A 5,247-nucleotide genomic window follows, 5' to 3' on the forward strand; every position below is an offset into this window, starting at 1 on the left:
CATTGTTTCCTAAATGTGTTTTTATTTTATACTTTATATATATATGAGATACAGCCTTAAGATTTTGTATGTGTCAAAGGGAGTGAAATTGTGTTGTCTTTATTCCATCATCTGGAGGCCTAATCAACAGGTTGTCACCTGGCCTGTGGTCCATTAAAGATCTAGCAAATTTTAATCAAGTTCAAACAAACAAAAGGCTCACAGTTTCACTTAAAGGGAAAAATAGTCTTCATGTATATTTCATATGGATTCTATTGCATTGCCAACTCATGTTCATTCTGGGAAAAGGGATGAAATTGTTGCTAATTTGCCTTCAAGGCATTCTTTTAGGGAGCAAATTTTGTATTCAGCACCACAGCCAAAGAACATCTGCTCTCCAAACACCTGTGTTCAATACTGCTAGATGGCTGCAACTATATTGTGGAACTTGCTGGGCATGGAGCCTGAAACTCATGGGATGCAATCACAATACTGTCTGGTAACTCAGGTGGAGTCAAGGGGGGACAGAACCTAGCAGTGGTGAAGGCAGAGGATGGCTCCAGGCAGTTCAAGAGAAGAGCCTATTTGTGCCAGGAATGGAGCAGGTGGCAAAAAGCGATCTCAAAATAGTCTGCTCATGTGATTTGGCTTTTCACACTGGCCAGGATAGGGGGCTGTGAGACATGAGGAGGCAGTTTAGCCCTTCCCTAAAAGCGTCGTGGTGCCAACAAAAACCACCTCTCTGAAGCTGCTGTTTCTCCCCATCTAGTTTGGCTCTGACCTGAATTCTGAGAATTGTCTCCTGAGGACTGAAGAAAGATGAAGGAGCTTACCTCTAACTAATAATGAGAGTGAAGGAGATGTGATAGGCTGGTAGCAGGCCTCTCCCTTTCGTTTTCTACTGTAGTCTCACTTAGCTCTAAGAACCTCTGGAGATGGCGTAGTAGCTGAGATTAGACATCTCCCGCCTCCTCAGTATAACTTCAAGGCAAGCTCCTCCAGGCAACTTCCCTCAGCAGTCAGGAGGGAGCCGTCTGAATTCTTAAAAGACTGAGCAAAGCTGCTTTTCAAATGGTGAGGCTTACATGGAGCCAAACTATCTTCTCTTCAGAACTTAACACATTGTGGTGTCCCACTTCAGATTATAGGTGGGCGATTGCATGACTGAAAACTTCTCCTCCAAAAATAAACATCAAACCCTTCTGCGCATAGAAAGCTAGGATATCTGTGAGGAGGCTATGCTGGAATTCTCTTGGACGTTTGGTTTTCTATGTGCAGGGGGAAGATTTAAAAAACAAATCTGAGGTATTTTCCATCATGCAGCATCTTGCCTGCAATCGAACCGTTTTACCTCATGATTAGGTAGATCTTTCTAGAAAGCTTTCAAAGCCCAAGAGCCTGTGACAAGGTGTCACCAGGGGAGAATGAAAAGGCACACTTCTCACTTAGAACAAACTCTACAAGCTTTGGTCAGAGGTTTTATTGTTCTCAGGGGGCCATGAATGTGGAGGTGTGTGTGGCTGGTACAAAAGCCCCTGTTCTCCGGTGGAGCCCCAAAAGTCCCTGGACACGAGCGATGAAGCCACAGCTGCTTCTCAGAAGGCAATCATGAAGCACAAGTAGATGTTCATTTTGTCCTCATCCATTACCATTGCTAAGACTTCGGGCTCTATGTCACGCATAAAAAAAACAGCATGACACTGGCTGTGTTCAGAGAGACGGCTAAGTCCAGCAACATGTCCTTCACGGCCGCATTCCCCAGCAGTTGGGAGTCCTCGCTCTCAGCCATGTCGATCACCTCCATGCCTTCCCCTGTTGATGAAGCCACAAATGTTTCTTCCATCTTCCCCCCGCCTTAAACATAAAGGGGGAATCAAAGATCTATTTTCTATGATTCTCACTCTTTCATTCACTCTGCCTGCTGACACTCCATTCTGCCCTTTCCCCTGAATTGTGTTTACATTCCCCTCTTAGGCTAAATCTAGACATATAGTTAAAAAACCGGTGCGAAAATGCTTTTTAAAGAAACGTTCTAAAATATATATTCCCATCGCCAGCTAGTGTCACATTTGTATCATGCACTTAAAACACCCTTAAAACATTATATTCGAGTCCCTTCGTTTATCCTGACACTACCTCTAGCAAATTTGCATTGAGTTTTCATGAGAACCAGGTTTTCCTGAGAAAGTGGTTGTTTCAAGAGGAATGGAAATGTTTTGCAACACACGCACATGCGTGCTACATTTGGTGCATTTGATATAGCTATTTGCAGATGTGTCTCTCAGACTGTTGCTGCTTCAGCGCTGGAGGCTGATGTTGAGGAAATAATTCTCCCTGCTGTGCCACATTGTACTGGCAGTTTCATTGCTCTCCTGCACTGCACAGAAAGCCTTTTGTCCAATCCAGCTGCAGTCAATGCACATGAATGCATGCCTATCTGAAAGCAATGCAGTGTGCGCTGATGGCACCCATGGTTCAATGCACAAGGTGAATGCGCTCCCTCTTCCCCACCACATTGACACCTCTCCAAACAATTTTGTGCCCCCTTGCAAACAGCTGTGAAAAAAATTATTTTATGGACACAAAAGTGCACCGCACCCCACTTCTGCTGGGCATGCCTATTTAGTTTTCTACGCATTCTAGCAATTGCCAGTTACTGAGGAACCACTGAATGCATCTCACAAAATCCTGGGGCACAGGAGAAATTCTGGGGCACAGAGTTCATACTTCACAATGGCTGTCAATTTCTAGGTAATGGGTGAGCAATCTGTCTTTAACGAAAGCATGACTGCTACAATCAGTCTCCTTGAGGATTTCTGGACAAACCTGGGGTTCTCGTAGATAGATCCTAGCTTTTGAAACCCACTGCCCGGTAAACAAGCCTGCACAACTTGTGGCTCACATACCCTCCAACATTCCTCAGATGAAAATAGGGACATTTCTCACTCCCCTGCAACTGACCCTTCTCGATCCCCCAATTTTTGCCGTTCCCCCCGCAGAGGATTTCCTATCAGAAGAAGGGCAAGTGCCACCATCACTAGGCCAACAGGACACAGCACACACACCCTCCAACATCCTGAGAAAATCCCTTCATCCCGATTTTATTCCCAGGGCAGAGTTCCCTGGGAGGAGGGATTGTGAATCAAATAGGGGTCTCCTAGCAACTCTCAGCACACTTAACAAACTGGGGTTCCAGGATTCTTTGGGGGAATCCACGACTGTTTAAAGGGATATGACCCTGCTTTAACAGCACATCCTGCTTCCAGGTTCAGCACAGGGCAAGCTATTGCAGATGGTGGGTGGCGCTGTGGTCTAAACTACTGAGCCTCTTGGGCTTGCCGATCAGAAGGTCGGCAGTTCGAATCCCTGTGACAGGGTGAGCTCCCATTGCTCAGTCCCAGTTCCTGCCAACCTAGCAGTTCGAAAGCACACCAGTGCACGTAGATAAATAGGTACCACTGTGGCGGGAAGGTAAACGGCATTTCTGTGTGCTCTGGTTTCCATCATGGTGTCCTGTTGTGCCAGAAGCGGTTTAGTCATGCTGGCCACATGACCCAGAAAGCTGTCTGTGGACAAGTGCTGGCTCCCTTGGCCTGAAAGCGAAATGAGCGCCGAAACCCCAGTCGCCTTTGACTGGACGTAACTGTCCAGGGGTCCTTTACCTATGAGTATATGAAGACAGCTGGTGGGGGGACGGGGACATTCCACAATCATGGTGTGGGGTTTTTAGGCACAGGTTTTCACTCTCACTGTTGCCATCTTCCTACTGCTATGTCACCACCTTCTGTCTGTTTTGCCTCCGTTCCTGACACCACTGATTTCTCAGGTTGCTATGCCGTGTGGCTCTATCATATTACTTACCTCCTCCCTGTCTCTTGTCCATGGTTGCTTGGAGGACAGCTTGGCTGATGAAGCCATCAGAGTAAACCAGGAAGTGGGTTGTGAAGAGCACAGCCAACAGGCCGATGGTACCCTCCAGGGACACCATTGGGACCAGATCACCCTTTCTCCACCTCTACCATTTGAAAGGACAGGAGACACCCCTCCTCATGGACCCCCTTGAGTTAATGAAGCACTGGGTCAGGTTTCTCACTCCTGAACAGGGCTCATGACATCACCAGACCTTTGTGACATAATACGAGCTCACACACTTCTTCTGCATGCCTCCGGTGAGCAGGATCACAAAGGGAAGGGGACAACAAATAATGAAAACGCAGTTGTCTTTGAACAGAGAAAATCTCAGAACAAAGAATGAGGCTGAGGTTTGGGCCAGGAAGACAACTGGCTGATGTTTGTTATATGTAGATACCAATCCAACAGGAAGCGATCCAACATTTCTCTGATGAAAATAGGGGCACCCTATTCAATTGATATTAATATTATTATTAATAGCCTGTCCATCTGACTGGGTTGCCCCAGCCACTCTGGACAGCTTCCAACAGATATAAAAACATAATAAAACATTAAACATGAAAAAACATCCCTATACAGGGCTGCCTTCAGACGTCTAAAGGTTGTATAGATACTTATCTCCTTGGTTCGGGGGTCGCATAACTCCATACCCTCCAACATTTCACTGATGAAAATAGAGATGTCCTGAGGAAAAGTGGGGCATTCCAGGATCAAATCAGGAACTGGGACAGCTTCTGTAAATCCAGGACTGTCCCTGGAAAATAGGGACACTTGGAGGGTCTGAGTTCTTATTAAATTTTCAGAAACATGGAACTACAGCCGAACAACGGCACACACCCTGTTGATGCAGCTCCTGAAATCTCATAGAAAACTTAAATGTAATCATTCTGCTTCTCATGCCAGGAAGGTCATCCCTCTACTGAATATCCCCACAACTAGGAGGCAGGGTTGCTCCCTGTAGTATTGCCATCTCTCAAAATAAAAGAATCTGTTGGGAGGTGGTGGTGGCAGCTGTTTATTTCCATGGGACTTGTGGAGGAAAGCATCTAGTCGGATGGTACCCATCGGGACTTTGAAAGACGAACACTTATTCACTAAGATAGCCTCCAGATGGTGCTCTAACATAGTAGATATGTTAGTCCTGGGAAAGGAGACTATCAGCAAGTGAATCAATACAGTACTGCTTTTTATTTATGTCTGACACGCACCTCCTCTGTGATGCCTTGTTGCAGAGCATCATCTTTATTTTTTCGTGTCATCCCAGACTGGAAAAGATCTTGCATGATCTAGCCTAAGTCCTCTTCTAAGCCTGTAGCCTAGGAAGGCCCATAGCTCAGAGGGAGAGCATCTGCTTTG

The 5,247-nt window shown here is 46.1% G+C and overlaps 1 long non-coding RNA gene across 1 annotated transcript; it reads right to left on the bottom strand.

Annotated features, from left to right (window-relative positions):
- Positions 1–1,444: 1,444 nt before the first annotated feature.
- Positions 1,445–4,395, bottom strand: LOC309332669. The gene is made up of 2 exons (XR_014152291.1): positions 3,841–4,395; positions 1,445–1,791 (listed from the first exon to the last, which is right to left on the bottom strand). It is a non-coding gene; the product is annotated as an uncharacterized lncRNA (long non-coding RNA).
- Between the last annotated feature and the right edge of the window lie 852 nt (positions 4,396–5,247).

The sequence above is a fragment of the Podarcis erhardii genome (assembly GCF_964252035.2).
Source record: "Podarcis erhardii genome assembly, chromosome: 17".
NCBI lineage: Eukaryota > Metazoa > Chordata > Lepidosauria > Squamata > Lacertidae > Podarcis > Podarcis erhardii.